General features: G+C 44.3%; 2 non-coding genes and 34 pseudogenes across 2 annotated transcripts; all 36 read right to left on the reverse strand.

Moving 5' to 3' along the window:
- Nucleotides 1-78: 78 nt before the first annotated feature.
- LOC135001487 (5S ribosomal RNA) lies at nt 79-197 on the reverse strand (annotated as a pseudogene).
- A 107-nt stretch (nt 198-304) lies between these two features.
- Nucleotides 305-423, reverse strand: LOC135001521 (5S ribosomal RNA; annotated as a pseudogene).
- A 107-nt stretch (nt 424-530) lies between these two features.
- LOC135001451 (5S ribosomal RNA) lies at nt 531-649 on the reverse strand (annotated as a pseudogene).
- A 107-nt stretch (nt 650-756) lies between these two features.
- LOC135001450 (5S ribosomal RNA) lies at nt 757-875 on the reverse strand (annotated as a pseudogene).
- Nucleotides 876-982: 107 nt separating this feature from the next.
- Nucleotides 983-1101, reverse strand: LOC135001475 (5S ribosomal RNA; annotated as a pseudogene).
- Nucleotides 1102-1208: 107 nt separating this feature from the next.
- On the reverse strand, nt 1209-1326 carry LOC135001476 (5S ribosomal RNA; annotated as a pseudogene).
- Nucleotides 1327-1433: 107 nt separating this feature from the next.
- Nucleotides 1434-1552, reverse strand: LOC135001488 (5S ribosomal RNA; annotated as a pseudogene).
- Nucleotides 1553-1659: 107 nt separating this feature from the next.
- On the reverse strand, nt 1660-1778 carry LOC135001452 (5S ribosomal RNA; annotated as a pseudogene).
- Nucleotides 1779-1885: 107 nt separating this feature from the next.
- Nucleotides 1886-2004, reverse strand: LOC135001522 (5S ribosomal RNA; annotated as a pseudogene).
- A 107-nt stretch (nt 2005-2111) lies between these two features.
- On the reverse strand, nt 2112-2230 carry LOC135001508 (5S ribosomal RNA; annotated as a pseudogene).
- Nucleotides 2231-2337: 107 nt separating this feature from the next.
- On the reverse strand, nt 2338-2456 carry LOC135001478 (5S ribosomal RNA; annotated as a pseudogene).
- Nucleotides 2457-2563: 107 nt separating this feature from the next.
- LOC135001470 (5S ribosomal RNA) lies at nt 2564-2682 on the reverse strand (annotated as a pseudogene).
- A 107-nt stretch (nt 2683-2789) lies between these two features.
- LOC135001456 (5S ribosomal RNA) lies at nt 2790-2908 on the reverse strand (annotated as a pseudogene).
- Nucleotides 2909-3015: 107 nt separating this feature from the next.
- LOC135001460 (5S ribosomal RNA) lies at nt 3016-3134 on the reverse strand (annotated as a pseudogene).
- A 107-nt stretch (nt 3135-3241) lies between these two features.
- Nucleotides 3242-3359, reverse strand: LOC135001465 (5S ribosomal RNA; annotated as a pseudogene).
- Nucleotides 3360-9896: 6537 nt separating this feature from the next.
- On the reverse strand, nt 9897-10015 carry LOC135001468 (5S ribosomal RNA; annotated as a pseudogene).
- Nucleotides 10016-10122: 107 nt separating this feature from the next.
- On the reverse strand, nt 10123-10241 carry LOC135001518 (5S ribosomal RNA; annotated as a pseudogene).
- A 107-nt stretch (nt 10242-10348) lies between these two features.
- Nucleotides 10349-10467, reverse strand: LOC135001504 (5S ribosomal RNA; annotated as a pseudogene).
- Nucleotides 10468-10574: 107 nt separating this feature from the next.
- LOC135001505 (5S ribosomal RNA) lies at nt 10575-10693 on the reverse strand. Its single transcript, XR_010202935.1, has one exon. It is a non-coding gene; the product is annotated as a 5S ribosomal RNA (ribosomal RNA).
- Nucleotides 10694-10800: 107 nt separating this feature from the next.
- On the reverse strand, nt 10801-10919 carry LOC135001494 (5S ribosomal RNA; annotated as a pseudogene).
- A 107-nt stretch (nt 10920-11026) lies between these two features.
- On the reverse strand, nt 11027-11145 carry LOC135001506 (5S ribosomal RNA; annotated as a pseudogene).
- A 107-nt stretch (nt 11146-11252) lies between these two features.
- Nucleotides 11253-11371, reverse strand: LOC135001486 (5S ribosomal RNA; annotated as a pseudogene).
- Nucleotides 11372-11478: 107 nt separating this feature from the next.
- Nucleotides 11479-11597, reverse strand: LOC135001493 (5S ribosomal RNA). Its single transcript, XR_010202934.1, has one exon. It is a non-coding gene; the product is annotated as a 5S ribosomal RNA (ribosomal RNA).
- A 107-nt stretch (nt 11598-11704) lies between these two features.
- Nucleotides 11705-11823, reverse strand: LOC135001463 (5S ribosomal RNA; annotated as a pseudogene).
- A 107-nt stretch (nt 11824-11930) lies between these two features.
- LOC135001523 (5S ribosomal RNA) lies at nt 11931-12049 on the reverse strand (annotated as a pseudogene).
- A 107-nt stretch (nt 12050-12156) lies between these two features.
- Nucleotides 12157-12275, reverse strand: LOC135001509 (5S ribosomal RNA; annotated as a pseudogene).
- Nucleotides 12276-12382: 107 nt separating this feature from the next.
- Nucleotides 12383-12501, reverse strand: LOC135001485 (5S ribosomal RNA; annotated as a pseudogene).
- A 107-nt stretch (nt 12502-12608) lies between these two features.
- On the reverse strand, nt 12609-12727 carry LOC135001477 (5S ribosomal RNA; annotated as a pseudogene).
- A 107-nt stretch (nt 12728-12834) lies between these two features.
- On the reverse strand, nt 12835-12953 carry LOC135001533 (5S ribosomal RNA; annotated as a pseudogene).
- A 107-nt stretch (nt 12954-13060) lies between these two features.
- On the reverse strand, nt 13061-13175 carry LOC135001483 (5S ribosomal RNA; annotated as a pseudogene).
- Nucleotides 13176-13282: 107 nt separating this feature from the next.
- LOC135001466 (5S ribosomal RNA) lies at nt 13283-13400 on the reverse strand (annotated as a pseudogene).
- Nucleotides 13401-13733: 333 nt separating this feature from the next.
- Nucleotides 13734-13852, reverse strand: LOC135001469 (5S ribosomal RNA; annotated as a pseudogene).
- Nucleotides 13853-13959: 107 nt separating this feature from the next.
- Nucleotides 13960-14078, reverse strand: LOC135001500 (5S ribosomal RNA; annotated as a pseudogene).
- A 107-nt stretch (nt 14079-14185) lies between these two features.
- Nucleotides 14186-14304, reverse strand: LOC135001489 (5S ribosomal RNA; annotated as a pseudogene).
- Nucleotides 14305-14411: 107 nt separating this feature from the next.
- On the reverse strand, nt 14412-14530 carry LOC135001514 (5S ribosomal RNA; annotated as a pseudogene).
- Nucleotides 14531-14637: 107 nt separating this feature from the next.
- Nucleotides 14638-14756, reverse strand: LOC135001495 (5S ribosomal RNA; annotated as a pseudogene).
- Between the last annotated feature and the right edge of the window lie 36 nt (nt 14757-14792).

Raw genomic sequence — 14792 nt, forward strand, 5'->3', positions numbered from 1 at the left:
TACTTCTAACTACTGGTACATAAATGAATAATTTTGAAAATGGAATGCATCAAAAGAATGGTATTGGCAGTATAAAAATACCTACAGCACCTTGTATTCCCAGGTGGTCTCCCATCCAAGTACTAACCAGGCCCAACACTGCTTATCTTCCGAGATTAGATGAGATTGGGCGTATCCAGTGTGGTGTGGCTGTAGATGAGCTTTGTGGTTTCTGTTAGAGCTTTTCTACTTCTAAATACTGGTACATAAATTAATAATTTTGAAAATGGAATGCATCAAAAGAATGGTATTGGCAGTATAAAAATACCTACAGCACCTTGTGTTCCCAGGTGGTTTCCCATCCAAGTACTAACCAGGCCCACCACTGCTTAGTTTCCAAGATCAGAGGAGATTGGACGTATCCAGTGTGGTGTGGCTGTAGATGAGCTTTGTGGTTTCTGTTAGAGCTTTTCTACTTCAAACTACTGGTACAGAAATTAATAAATTTGAAAATGGAATGCCTCAACAGAACAATGTTGGCAGTATAAAAATATCTACAGCACCTTGTATTCCCAGGTGGTTTCCCATCCAAGTACTAACCAGGCCCAACAATGCTTAGCTTCTAAGATCAGATAAGATTGGGCATTTCCAGTGTGGTGTGGTTGTAGATGTGCTTTGTGATTTCTATTAGAGCTTTTCTACTTCTAACTACTGGTACATAAAGGAATACATTTGAAATAGGAATGCATCCACAGAACGGTGTTGGCAGTATAAAAATACCTACAGCACCTTGTATTTCCAGGTGGTCTCCCATCCAAGTACTAACCAGGACCGACACTGTTTAGCTTCCAAGATCAGATGAGATTGGGCGTATCCACCGTGGTGTGGCTGTAGACAAAATTTGTTATTTCTGTTAGAGCTTTTCTACTTCTAACTACTGGTACATAAATGAATAAGTTTAAAAATGGAATTAATCTAAAGAACAGTGTTGGCAGTACAAAAATACATACAGCACGTTGTAATCCCAGGTGGGCTCCCTTCCAAGTACTAACCATGCCCAACACTGCTTAGCTTTCAAGATCAGAGGAGATTGGGCGTATCCAGTGTGGTTTGGCTGTAGATAAGCATTGTGGTTTCTGTTAGAGCTTTTCTGCTTCTAACTACTGGTACATAAATGAATAAGTTTGAAAATGGAATACCTCAACAGAACGGTGTTGGCAGTATAAAAATACCTACAGCACCTTGTATTCCCAGGTGGTCTCCATCCAAGTACTAACCAGGCGCAACACTGCTTAGCTTCCAAAATGAGAGGAGATTGGGCGTATCCAGTGTGGTATGGCTGTAGATGAGCTTTGTGGTTTCTGTTAGAGCTTTTCTACTTCTAACTACTGGTACATAAATGAATAAGTTTGAAAATGGAATGCATCAAAAGAATGGTATTGGCAGTGTAAAAATACCTACAGCACTTTGTATTCCCGGGTGGTCTCCCATCCAAGTACTAACCAGGCCCAACACTGCTTAGCTTCCAAGATCAGAGGAGATTGGGTGTATCCAGTGTGGTGTGGCTATAGATGAGCTTTGTGGTTTCTGTTAGAGCTTTTCTACTTCTAACTACTGGTACATAAATGAATAATTTTGAAAATGGAATGCATCAAAAGAATGGTATTGGCAGTATAAAAATATCTACAGCACCTTGTATTCCCAGGTGGTCTCCCATCCAAGTACTAACCAGGCCCAACACTGCTTATCTTCCGAGATTAGATGAGATTGGGCGTATCCAGTGTGGTGTGGCTGTAGATGAGCTTAGTGGTTTCTATTAGAGCTTTTATACTTCTAACTACTGGTACATAAATAAATAAGTTTGAAAATGAAATGCCTCTACAGAACGGTGTTGGCAGTATAAAAATACCTACAGCACCTTGTGTTCCCAGGTGGTTTCCCATCCAAGTACTAACCAGGCCCACCACTGCTTAGTTTCCAAGATCAGAGGAGATTGGACGTATCCAGTGTGGTGTGGCTGTAGATGAGCTTTGTGGTTTCTGTTAGAGCTTTTCTACTTCTAACTACTGGTACAGAAATCAATAAATTTGAAAATGGAATGCCTCAACAGAACAATGTTGGCAGTATAAAAATATCTACAGCACCTTGTATTCCCAGGTGGTTTCCCATCCAAGTACTAACCAGGCCCACCACTGCTTAGTTTCCAAGATCAGAGGAGATTGGGCGTATCCAGTGTGATGTGGCTGTAGATGAGCCTTGTGGTTTCTGTTAGAGCTTTTCTACTTCTAACTACTGGTACATAAATTAATAAGTTTGAAAATGGAATGCATCAATAGAACGGTGTTGGCAGTATAAAAATACCTACAGCACCTTGTATTCCCAGGTATTCTCCCATCCAAGTACTAAGCAGTCCCAACAATGCTTAGCTTCCAAGATCAGATGAGATTGGGCATATCCAGTGTGGTGTGGTTGTAGATGTGCTTTGTGATTTCTGTTAGAGCTTTTCTACTTCTAACTACTGGTACATAAAGGAATACATTTGAAATAGGAATGCATCCACAGAACGGTGTTGGCAGTATAAAAATACCTACAGCACCTTGTATTTCCAGGTGGTCTCCCATCCAAGTACTAACCAGAACCGACACTGCTTAGCTTCCAAGATCAGATGAGATTAAGCATATACAGTGTGGTGTAGCTGCAGATGAGCTTTGATTTTTCTGTTAGAGCTTTTCTACTTCTAACTACTGGTACATAAATAATTAAGTTTGAAAATGGAATGCATCAACAGAACGACGTTGGCAGTATAAAAATACCTACAGCACCCTGTATTCCCAGGTGGTCTCCCATCCAAGTACCAAGCAGGGACAACACTGTTTAGCTTCCAAGATCAGAAGAGATTGGTCGGATCCAGTGTGGTGTGGCTGTAGATGAGCTTTGCTGTTTCTGTTAGAGATTTTCTACTTCTAACTACTGGTACATAAATAATTAAGTTTGAAAATGGAATGCATCAACAGAACGACGTTGGCAGTATAAAAATACCTACAACACCCTGTATTCCCAGGTGGTCTCCCATCCAAGTACTAACCAGGGCTAACACTGCTTAGCTTCCAACATCTGAAGAGATTGGGCGTAACCAGTGTGGTGGGGCTGTAGATGAGTTTTTAGGTTTCTGTTACAGGTTTTCTACTTCTAACTAATTGTACATAAATGAATAAGTTAGAAAATGGAATGCATCAATAGAACGGTGTTGGCAGTATAAAAATACCTACAGCACCTTGTATTCCCAGGTGGTCTCCCATCCAAGTACTAACCAGGCCCAACACTGCTTAGCTTCCAAGATAAAGGAGATTGGGCACATCCAGTGTGGTGTGGCTGCAGAGGAGCTTTTTGGTTTCTGATACAGCTTTTCTACTTCTAACTACTGGTACATAAATTAATAAGTTTGAAAATGGAAAGCATCAACAGAACGGTGTGGGCAGTATAAAAATATCTACGGTACCTTGTATTCCCAGGTGGTCTCCATTCCAAGAACAAATCAGGCCCAACACTGCTTAGCTTCTGTTAGGCGCCGGGGTCCGCTCGTCGGTGCGGCCCGGCGCCTAGCAACCAGGGACGCCGTGCGCGTAGAGCCGCCGGCTCCCTGGCAACGCTAGACGCCGGGCGCACGGAGCCGCTCTGACCCTAGCAACGGGGACGCCACGTTCGGGCCGCGTTCCCCGTTGCTGGGTCTGTTCTAATTATTTTATGGTGTGCTGGCCGTGCAGCTTGCAAGCTGCACGGCATTCATGGTGATTACCCAGTCTGGCTCCTGATTGGGGAGCTCTCTGTTATAAGCACCCTTTGGACTTCCCACAGACGCCGGTGATAGCTTCCTGTTTGCCTGTGTCTGTTGCAGAGAGTTCCAGTCTTGCTCAATCCGGTTGTTCCTGTCCTCAGTGGTCCTGTACTCGGAAAGTTGTCATCATTCCTGGAGTCTGACCGAGCACCTTTAACATCCTGTGGTGTTCGTGAGTCGCGGCGCAGCCGTGTGTTGCGGCTTGTCCGCTTACTGTTTATTATTTAGTATATTTGTGTTCTGGAGCTTTTACGGAGGATTCCGCTCCCACAGATCCACTCTGGTATCCAGCGGTGCTGGATAGGAGTAACGGATCGGTGGATCCTTGGTTGTCCTTTTCCCTGGCGGCTAGTCCGCACATACCTTTGGTTTAAGTTAGTTAGCTTGTAACCCCTGGCCTGGTTGCTTAGTCAGAGGGCCCCTTGTTATCACCCTGTCTCGGATTTCCCTTTGTCTCCCATTAAGACCTGAGGGGGCATCGGGGTTGGGCAGACATAATCCGCCCTTCGAACGCGGCTGCCATGGGCTCAAGCAACCATAGTCTCGCAGGGGATTTCTGATAACACGGGCGAGACAACGGAGTTAGGGCGCCAGGGGTTACTAGGCTCTCCTGCTCCCACTACCAGCAGATCTTCCCTGTACTCAGACCTCTGCCATAAGATCTCCTCTGGTCTGGAGTTCGGGAATCATAACATTATCACCGGCCAGACAAAAAAAAAAAAAAATTAAAAGGAGTTAATTTTTTTTCACTTATTCAGTTGGGAGATTTTTGTCGGCCTCATGAATCCCACCGGTGTTGGGCCAAATCCTGGCCAACTTCTAGTTAGTCAGATTCAAGAACTTACTCAGATGGTTCAGGATCTGTCCCTCCGGGTGAGGTCACAGGAAGATCTGTTACGGACTTCCCCGAGGGTCATCCCTGAACCAAAAATGCATCTGCCTGACCGTTTTTCTGGGGATAGAAAACAGTTTTTTAATTTTAAAGAGTCTTGTAAACTTTATTTTCGTTTAAGACCAGTCTCCTCAGGTACGGAGGCTCAGCGGGTTGGAATTATTATTTCTCTGCTTCAGGGGGATCCTCAGACCTGGGCTTTTGGTTTAAAGACAGACGATCCGGCCTTATTGTCTGTAGACGCCTTTTTAAAATCTTTAGGGCTATTGTATGACGACCCTGATAGAGAGGCGTCCGCTGAGAGTCAGTTGCGTGCTCTCAGACAGGGTAGGAATCCCGCAGAGATTTATTGTACGGAGTTTCGCCGTTGGTCGAACGACTGTGGATGGAATGACCCAGCCTTACGCAGTCAGTTTCGCCTCGGCTTATCTGAATCTATAAAAGACAGTCTCCTTCAGTATCCCGCTCCTGAGACTCTCGATAAACTCATGGAGCTCTCTATTAAGATAGATCGTCGGCTCAGAGAGCGGAGGGCTGAAAAAGGAGCATCTGTCGGATCTACTCCTTGTGTTTTTTCCATTCCTGTGGACATGGAGGAGCCTATGCAGATAGGTCTCTCCAAATTGTCTCCTGAAGAAAGAACCAGGAGGCAAAATTCTGGTCTTTGTTTATACTGTGGAGGTAAGGGACATTTTGCCCGTAGTTGTCCGAACACGTCGGGAAACTTCCCGACCAAGTGAGTTGTGAGGGGGTTCACTTTGGTCTGCAGCTTATCTCCTCAAATAATTCACTGTTAGTTCCTGCTAAAGTTTCCTTTGGCAGCCTCTGTTCCTCGGTCTCTGCTTTTGTGGACAGTGGAGCTGCAGGGAACTTTATGGATTTAACATGGGCCAAGGCCTTAGGTATTCCTCAGTTAACCTTGGGTAGGTGTGTCACCATGCATGGTTTAGATGGGAGTCCCTTGTCCAATGGGGTTATTTCTCTCTGTACACCTCCTGTTTTACTTTCGGTAGGAGCTCTGCATTCTGAAAAGATTGAGTTTTTCCTTACCCATTGTCCAGCAGTTCCTGTGGTTCTGGGTCACCCTTGGCTGGCCTTTCATAAAATTGGCAGTCGGGGGAGATCTTACAATGGGGTACCATCTGTAATAAAGAATGTATTACGCTTCCTATCCGAGTAGCTGCCGCCGTTCCCGCACCCATTCCTGTGGAATACCAGGATTTTGTTGATGTATTTTCCAAGGGCAATGCGGATATTCTGCCTCCCCATAGGCCTTATGATTGTGCCATTGAGCTAATTCGTGGTGCCACGTTGCCTAAAGGAAGGTTATATGCATTGTCTGGTCCTGAAACGGTGGCCATGAATGAGTATGTGAAAGAAAGCCTTGGGAAAGGATTTATCAGGCCATCTAAATCCCCTTTAAGTGCAGGTTTCTTCTTCGTAGAGAAGAAGGATGGTTCACTTAGACCCTGCATTGACTTTAGAGCTTTGAATAAAATCTCAGTAAAGAATACTTACCCTCTGCCGCTGATCTCTGTCCTCTTTGATCAGCTACGTTCGGCTGTGATTTTTTCTAAGATTGACCTGAGAGGAGCATATAACCTCATCAGAATCAAGTCAGGGGATGAGTGGAAAACGGCATTCAGTACTCAGTCAGGCCACTATGAGTATCTGGTTATGCCATTTGGCCTGTCTAACGCTCCGGCAGTTTTCCAGGATCTCATTAACGATGTGCTCCGTGAGTTTCTTGGAAGGTTCGTTGTAGTCTACTTAGACGATATTTTGATTTATTCTGACTCTGTAGAACAACATGTTACCCAGGTGCGTCAGGTTCTAAAAAAATTACGTGAAAATCACCTATATGCCAAGCTTGAGAAGTGTGAATTTCATGTCACGGAGGTATCCTTTTTAGGGTACATTATTTCCCCTCGGGGATTCTGTATGGAACCAAAGAAGCTCCAAGCCATCCTTAGTTGGGCGCAACCCACCAACTTAAAAGCAATTCAGCGCTTTTTAGGGTTTGCGAACTACTATAGAAGATTTATTCACTCCTTCTCTGACCTAGTTGCTCCCATTGTGGCACTGACTAAGAAGGGAGCAGATCCTACCAATTGGTCACGTGAAGCTGAGTTATCTTTTCAGGCCTTGAAACAAGCCTTTGTCTCAGCCCCTGTCCTCAGACATCCCAACCCAGAATTGCCTTTCATTGTTGAGGTTGATGCCTCGGAGGTTGGAGTAGGGGCTATCCTATCTCAGAAGGATCCGGATTCCCTCGAATTACATCCTTGTGCCTTTATGTCCAGGAAATTCTCATCTGCAGAATCCAACTACGATGTTGGTAACCGGGAATTGCTGGCTATTAAATGGGCTTTCGAGGAGTGGAGGCATTGGCTTGAAGGAGCGACTCATACCATTTCAGTTTTGACTGATCACAAAAATCTTCAATACATTGAATCAGCTAAACGACTGAATGCCCGGCAGGCTCGTTGGGCTTTATTTTTTACTCGTTTCAAATTTATTATCACCTTCAGGCCAGGTTCCAAGAATACTAAGGCAGATGCCCTGTCACGCAGTTTTCTTCCAGTTCAAGACAACAGTCCTGTTACTCCCATACTTCCGTCTTCAGTCATTCGGGCAGGCCTCACACAGGATGTATTTACCCAGTTAAAGCTGCTTCAACATCAAGCTCCTGGAAATACTCCTGCTGGTCGTCTTTTTGTCCCTGAGTTTTTGAGAGCAACTGTTTTGACGGAGTTTCATGATAGCAAAGTTGCCGGGCATCCGGGAATCGCTAAGACTTTGGAATTAGTCTCCCGCTCAGTATGGTGGCCTGGTCTTTCCAAAGACATTAAAGAGTTTGTTTTTTCGTGTCAGGTCTGTGCACAGCATAAAGTTCCTCGTTCTTTGCCTATCGGTCAACTTATGCCCATGAATGTTCCTCTTAGGCCATGGTCGCATATCTCCATGGATTTTGTGGTGGACCTCCCTCTGTCAGCCGGATGCCGAGTCATATGGGTGGTAGTGGACCGTTTTAGCAAAATGGCCCATTTCATTGCTCTTCCCCGATTGCCATCTGCCCAGGGATTGGCAGTCTTGTTCCTCCGCCATGTTTTCAGACTCCATGGCTTACCCACTGATATTGTTTCTGATCGGGGTCCACAATTCATTGCACAATTTTGGAAGTCTTTTTGTGCTTCATTAAAGATGAAATTATCTTTAACGTCTGGCTATCATCCCCAATCCAATGGGCAGACTGAGCGAGTTAATGAATCTCTAAAACAATATTTGCGTTTGTACTCGGCCAAACTCCAAAATGACTGGTCTGAGTTTCTTCCATTGGCGGAGTTTGCTTATAATAATGCCTGTCATTCTTCCACCAATGTGTCTCCATTTTTTGCAGTTTTTGGTTTTCACCCCAGGGCTAATTCATTTTTTCAACATTCCTCTGTCTCCTCACTGGCCCTGACCTCTCATCTTAGACTCATTTGGAGAAAAGTACACCTGGCTCTCAGAAAAGCGGCATTCCGGGAAAAAAGATTTTCTGACAGGCTCCGGCGGCCATGCACTTTTAAAGTAGGAGATAGGGTGTGGTTGTCGACTCGCAACATTAAACTTCGACAAACCTCAGCCAGATTGGGTCCTAAATTTATTGGACCATTTCACATTATCAAAAAAGTCAATCCAGTTGCTTTCCGGTTACGTTTACCAAAAACTTTACGGATCGGAAATACCTTCCATTGCTCATTGCTGAAACCATATGTTTCGTCCAGTAGATTTCCTCGTAAAATATCTCAGGGGAGATCACCAATAAATGTACAGGGTCAGCAGGAGTTCCTGGTTGAGAAGGTTCTCGACTCCAAGTTTTCCCGGGGTTGGCTTTATTTTTTGGTACATTGGAGAGGTTATGGGCCAGAGGAAAGGTCTTGGGTCCTGGATGAGGATCTTCATGCCCCGAGGCTCAAAAGGGCATTTTTTCGAGAATTTCCTCAGAAACCTGGCTTTAGGGGTTCCTTGACCCCTCCTCAAGGGGGGGGTACTGTTAGGCGCCGGGGTCCGCTCGTCGGTGCGGCCCGGCGCCTAGCAACCAGGGACGCCGTGCGCGTACAGCCGCCGGCTCCCTGGCAACGCTAGACGCCGGGCGCACGGAGCCGCTCTGACCCTAGCAACGGGGACGCCACGTTCGGGCCGCGTTCCCCGTTGCTGGGTCTGTTCTAATTATTTTATGGTGTGCTGGCCGTGCAGCTTGCAAGCTGCACGGCATTCATGGTGATTACTCTTTTCCGTTTTATGGTGATTACCCAGTCTGGCTCCTGATTGGGGAGCTCTCTGTTATAAGCACCCTTTGGACTTCCCACAGACGCCGGTGATAGCTTCCTGTTTGCCTGTGTCTGTTGCAGAGAGTTCCAGTCTTGCTCAATCCGGTTGTTCCTGTCCTCAGTGGTCCTGTACTCGGAAAGTTGTCATCATTCCTGGAGTCTGACCGAGCACCTTTAACATCCTGTGGTGTTCGTGAGTCGCGGCGCAGCCGTGTGTTGCGGCTTGTCCGCTTACTGTTTATTATTTAGTATATTTGTGTTCTGGAGCTTTTGCGGAGGATTCCGCTCCCACAGATCCACTCTGGTATCCAGCGGTGCTGGATAGGAGTAACGGATCGGTGGATCCTTGGTTGTCCTTTTCCCTGGCGGCTAGTCCGCACATACCTTTGGTTTAAGTTAGTTAGCTTGTAACCCCTGGCCTGGTTGCTTAGTCAGAGGGCCCCTTGTTATCACCCTGTCTCGGATTTCCCTTTGTCTCCCATTAAGACCTGAGGGGGCATCGGGGTTGGGCAGACATAATCCGCCCTTCGAACGCGGCTGCCATGGGCTCAAGCAACCATAGTCTCGCAGGGGATTTCTGATAACACGGGCGAGACAACGGAGTTAGGGCGCCAGGGGTTACTAGGCTCTCCTGCTCCCACTACCAGCAGATCTTCCCTGTACTCAGACCTCTGCCATAAGATCTCCTCTGGTCTGGAGTTCGGGAATCATAACAGCTTCCAAGATCAGAAGATATTGTGCGTATCCAGTGTGGTGTGGCTGTAGATGAAATTTCTTGTTTCTGTTAGAGCTTTTCTACTTCTAACTACTGGTACATAAATGAATAAGTTTGAAAATGGAATGCATCAATAGAACGGTGTTGGCAGTATAAAAATACCTACAGCACCTTGTATTACCAGGTTGTCTCCCATCCAAGTACTAACCAGGCCCAACACTGCTTACCTTCCAAAATCAGATGAGATTGGGCGTATCCAGTTTGGTGTGGCTGTAGATGAGCTAAGTGGTTTCTATTAGAGCTTTTCTACTTCTAACTACTGGTACATAAATGAATAAGTTTGAAAATGGAATGCCTCAACAGAACGGTGTTGGCAGTATAAAAAGACCTACAGCACCTTGTATTCCCAGGTGGTCTCCCATCCAAATATTAACCAGGCCCAACACTGCTTAGCTTCCAAGATCAGAGGAGATTGGGCGTATCCACTGTGGTGTGGCTGTAGACGAAATTTGTTGTTTGTGTTAGAGCTTTTCTACTTCTAACTACTGGTACATAAATGAATAAGTTTGAAAATGGAACGTATTTAAAGAACAGTGTTGGCAGTACAAAAATACATACAGCACCTTGTATTCCCAGGTGGTCTCCCATCCAAGTACTAACCAGACCCAACATTGCTTAGCTTTCAAGATCAGATGAGATTGGGCGTATCCAGTGTGGTGTGGCTGTAGATAAGCATTGTGGTTTCTGTTAGAACTTTTCTACTTCTAACTACTGGTACATAAATGAATAAGTTTGAAAATGGAATACCTCAACAGAACGGTGTTGGCAGTATAAAAATACCTACAGCACCTTGTATTCCCAGGTGGTCTCCCATCCAAGTACTAACCAGGCCCAACATTGCTTAGCTTTCAAGATCAGATGAGATTGGGCGTATCCAGTGTGGTGTGGCTGTAGATAAGCATTGTGGTTTCTGTTAGAACTTTTCTACTTCTAACTACTGGTACATAAATGAATAAGTTTGAAAATGGAATACCTCAACAGAACGGTGTTGGCAGTATAAAAATACCTACAGCACCTTGTATTCCCAGGTGGTCCCCCATCCAAGTACTAACCAGGCCCACCACTGCTTAGTTTCCAAGATCAGAGGAGATTGGGCGTATCCAGTGTGGTGTGGCTGTAGATGAGCTTTGTGGTTTCTGTTAGAGCTTTTCTACTTCTAACTACTGGTACATAAATGAATAAATTTGAAAATGGAATGCCTCAACAGAACGGTGTTGGCAGTATAAAAACACCTACAGCACCTTGTATTCCCAGGTGGTCTACCATCCACGTACTAACCAGGCCCAACACTGCTTAGTTTCCAAGATCAGAGGAGATTGGGTGTATCCAGTGTGGTGTGGCTGTAGATTAAATCAGTTGTTTCTGTTAGAGCTTTTCTACTTCTAACTACTGGTACATAAATGAATAAGTTTGAAAATGGAATGCATCAAAAGAATGGTATTGGCAGTATAAAAATATCTACAGCACCTTGTATTCCCAGGTGGTCTCCCATCCAAGTACTAACCAGGCCCAACACTGCTTAGCTTCCAAGATTAGAGGAGATTGGGCGTATCCAGTGTGGTGTGGCTATAGATGAGCTTTGTGGTTTCTGTTAGAACTTTTCTACTTCTAACTACTGGTACATAAATGAATAATTTTGAAAATGGAATGCATCAAAAGAATGGTATTGGCAGTATAAAAATACCTACAGCACCTTGTATTCCCAGGTGGTCTCCCATCCAAGTACTAACCAGGCCCAACACTGCTTAGCTTCCAAGATCAGAGGAGATTGGGTGTATCCAGTGTGGTGTGGCTATAGATGAGCTTTGTGGTTTCTGTTAGAGCTTTTCTACTTCTAACTACTGGTACATAAATGAATAATTTTGAAAATGGAATGCATCAAAAGAATGGTATTGGCAGTATAAAAATATCTACAGCACCTTGTATTCCCAAGTGGTCTCCCATCCAAGTACTAACCAGGCCCAACACTGCTTATCTTCCGAGATTAGATGAGATTGGGCGTATCCAGTGTGGTGTGGCTGTAGATGAGCTTAGTGGTTTCTATTAGAGCTTTTATACTTCTAACTACTGGTACATAAATAAATAAGTTTGAAAATGAAATGCCTCTACAGAACGGTGTTGGCAGTATAAAAATACCTACAGCACCTTGTGTTCCCAGGTGGTTTCCCATCCAAGTACTAACCAGGCCCACCACTGCTTAGTTTCCAAGATCAGAGGAGATTGGACGTATCCAGTGTGGTGTGGCTGTAGATGAGCTTTGTGGTTTCTGTTAGAGCTTTTCTACTTCTAACTACTGGTACAGAAATCAATAAATTTGAAAATGGAATGCCTCAACAGAACAATGTTGGCAGTATAAAAATATCTACAGCACCTTGTATTCCCAGGTGGTTTCCCATCCAAGTACTAACCAGGCCCACCACTGCTTAGTTTCCAAGATCAGAGGAGATTGGGCGTATCCAGTGTGATGTGGCTGTAGATGAGCCTTGTGGTTTCTGTTAGAGCTTTTCTACTTCTAACTACTGGTACATAAATTAATAAGTTTGAAAATGGAATGCATCAATAGAACGGTGTTGGCAGTATAAAAATACCTACAGCACCTTGTATTCCCAGGTATTCTCCCATCCAAGTACTAAGCAGTCCCAACAATACTTAGCTTCCAAGATCAGATGAGATTGGGCATATCCAGTGTGGTGTGGTTGTAGATGTGCTTTGTGATTTCTGTTAGTGCTTTTCTACTTCTAACTACTGGTACATAAAGGAATACATTTGAAATAGGAATGCATCCACAGAACGGTGTTGGCAGTATAAAAATACCTACAGCACCTTGTATTTCCAGGTGGTCTCCCATCCAAGTCCTAACAAGAACCGACACTGCTTAGCTTCCAAGATCAGATGAGATTAAGCATATACAGTGTGGTGTAGCTGCAGATGAGCTTTGATTTTTCTGTTAGAGCTTTTCTACTTCTAACTACTGGTACATAAATAATTAAGTTTGAAAATGGAATGCATCAACAGAACGACGTTGGCAGTATAAAAATACCTACAGCACCCTGTATTCCCAGGTGGTCTCCCATCCAAGTACTAAGCAGGGACAACACTGTTTAGCTTCCAAGATCAGAAGAGATTGGTCGGATCCAGTGTGGTGTGGCTGTAGATGAGCTTTGCTGTTTCTGTTAGAGATTTTCTACTTCTAACTACTGGTACATTAATAATTAAGTTTGAAAATGGAATGCATCAACAGAACGACGTTGGCAGTATAAAAATACCTACAACACCCTGTATTCCCAGGTGGCCATCCAAGTACTAACCAGGGCTAACACTGCTTAGCTTCCAACATCTGAAGAGATTGGGCGTAACCAGTGTGGTGGGGCTGTAGATGAGTTTTTAGGTTTCTGTTACAGGTTTTCTACTTCTAACTAATTGTACATAAATGAATAAGTTAGAAAATGGAATGCATCAATAGAACGGTGTTGGCAGTATAAAAATACCTACAGCACCTTGTATTCCCAGGTGGTCTCCCATCCAAGTACTAACCAGGCCCAACACTGCTTAGCTTCCAAGATAAAGGAGATTGGGCACATCCAGTGTGGTGTGGCTGCAGAGGAGCTTTTTGGTTTCTGATACAGCTTTTCTACTTCTAACTACTGGTACATAAATTAATAAGTTTGAAAATGGAAAGCATCAACAGAACGGTGTGGGCAGTATAAAAATATCTACGGTACCTTGTATTCCCAGGTGGTCTCCATTCCAAGAACAAATCAGGCCCAACACTGCTTAGCTTCCAAGATCAGAAGATATTGTGCGTATCCAGTGTGGTGTGGCTGTAGATGAAATTACTTGTTTCTGTTAGAGCTTTTCTACTTCAAACTACTGGTACATAAATGAATAAGTTTGAAAATGGAATGCATCAATAGAACGGTGTTGGCAGTATAAAAATACCTACAGCACCTTGTATTACCAGGTTGTCTCCCATCCAAGTACTAACCAGGCCCAACACTGCTTACCTTCCAAAATCAGATGAGATTGGGCGTATCCAGTTTGGTGTGGCTGTAGATGAGCTAAGTGGTTTCTATTAGAGCTTTTCTACTTCTAACTACTGGTACATAAATGAATAAGTTTGAAAATGGAATGCCTCAACAGAACGGTGTTGGCAGTATAAAAAGACCTACAGCACCTTGTATTCCCAGGTGGTCTCCCATCCAAGTATTAACCAGGCCCAACACTGCTTAGCTTCCAAGATCAGAGGAGATTGGGCGTATCCACTGTGGTGTGGCTGTAGACAAAATTTGTTGTTTGTGTTAGAGCTTTTCTACTTCTAACTACTGGTACATAAATGAATAAGTTTGAAAATGGAACGTATTTAAAGAACAGTGTTGGCAGTACAAAAATACATACAGCACCTTGTATTCCCAGGTGGTCTCCCATCCAAGTACTAACCAGGCCCAACATTGCTTAGCTTTCAAGATCAGATGAGATTGGGCGTATCCAGTGTGGTGTGGCTGTAGATAAGCATTGTGGTTTCTGTTAGAACTTTTCTACTTCTAACTACTGGTACATAAATGAATAAGTTTGAAAATGGAATACCTCAACAGAACGGTGTTGGCAGTATAAAAATACCTACAGCACCTTGTATTCCCAGGTGGTCCCCCTTCCAAGTACTAACCAGGGCCAACACTGCTTAGCTTTCAAGATCAGATAAGATTGGGCGTATCCAGTGCGGTGTGGCTGTAGATAAGCATTGAAGTTTCTGTTAGAGCTTTTCTACTTCAAACTACTGGTACATAAATGAATAAGTTTGAAAATGGAATACCTCAACAGAACGGTGTTGGCAGTATAAAAATACCTACAGCACCTTGTATTCCCAGGTGGTCCCCCATCCAAGTACTAACCAGGCCCACCACTGCTTAGTTTCCAAGATCAGAGGAGATTGGGCGTATCCAGTGTGGTGTGGCTGTAGATGAGCTTTGTGGTTTCTGTTAGAGCTTTTCTACTTCT

This window comes from Pseudophryne corroboree, unplaced genomic scaffold (genome assembly GCF_028390025.1).
Source record: "Pseudophryne corroboree isolate aPseCor3 unplaced genomic scaffold, aPseCor3.hap2 scaffold_1648, whole genome shotgun sequence".
NCBI lineage: Eukaryota > Metazoa > Chordata > Amphibia > Anura > Myobatrachidae > Pseudophryne > Pseudophryne corroboree.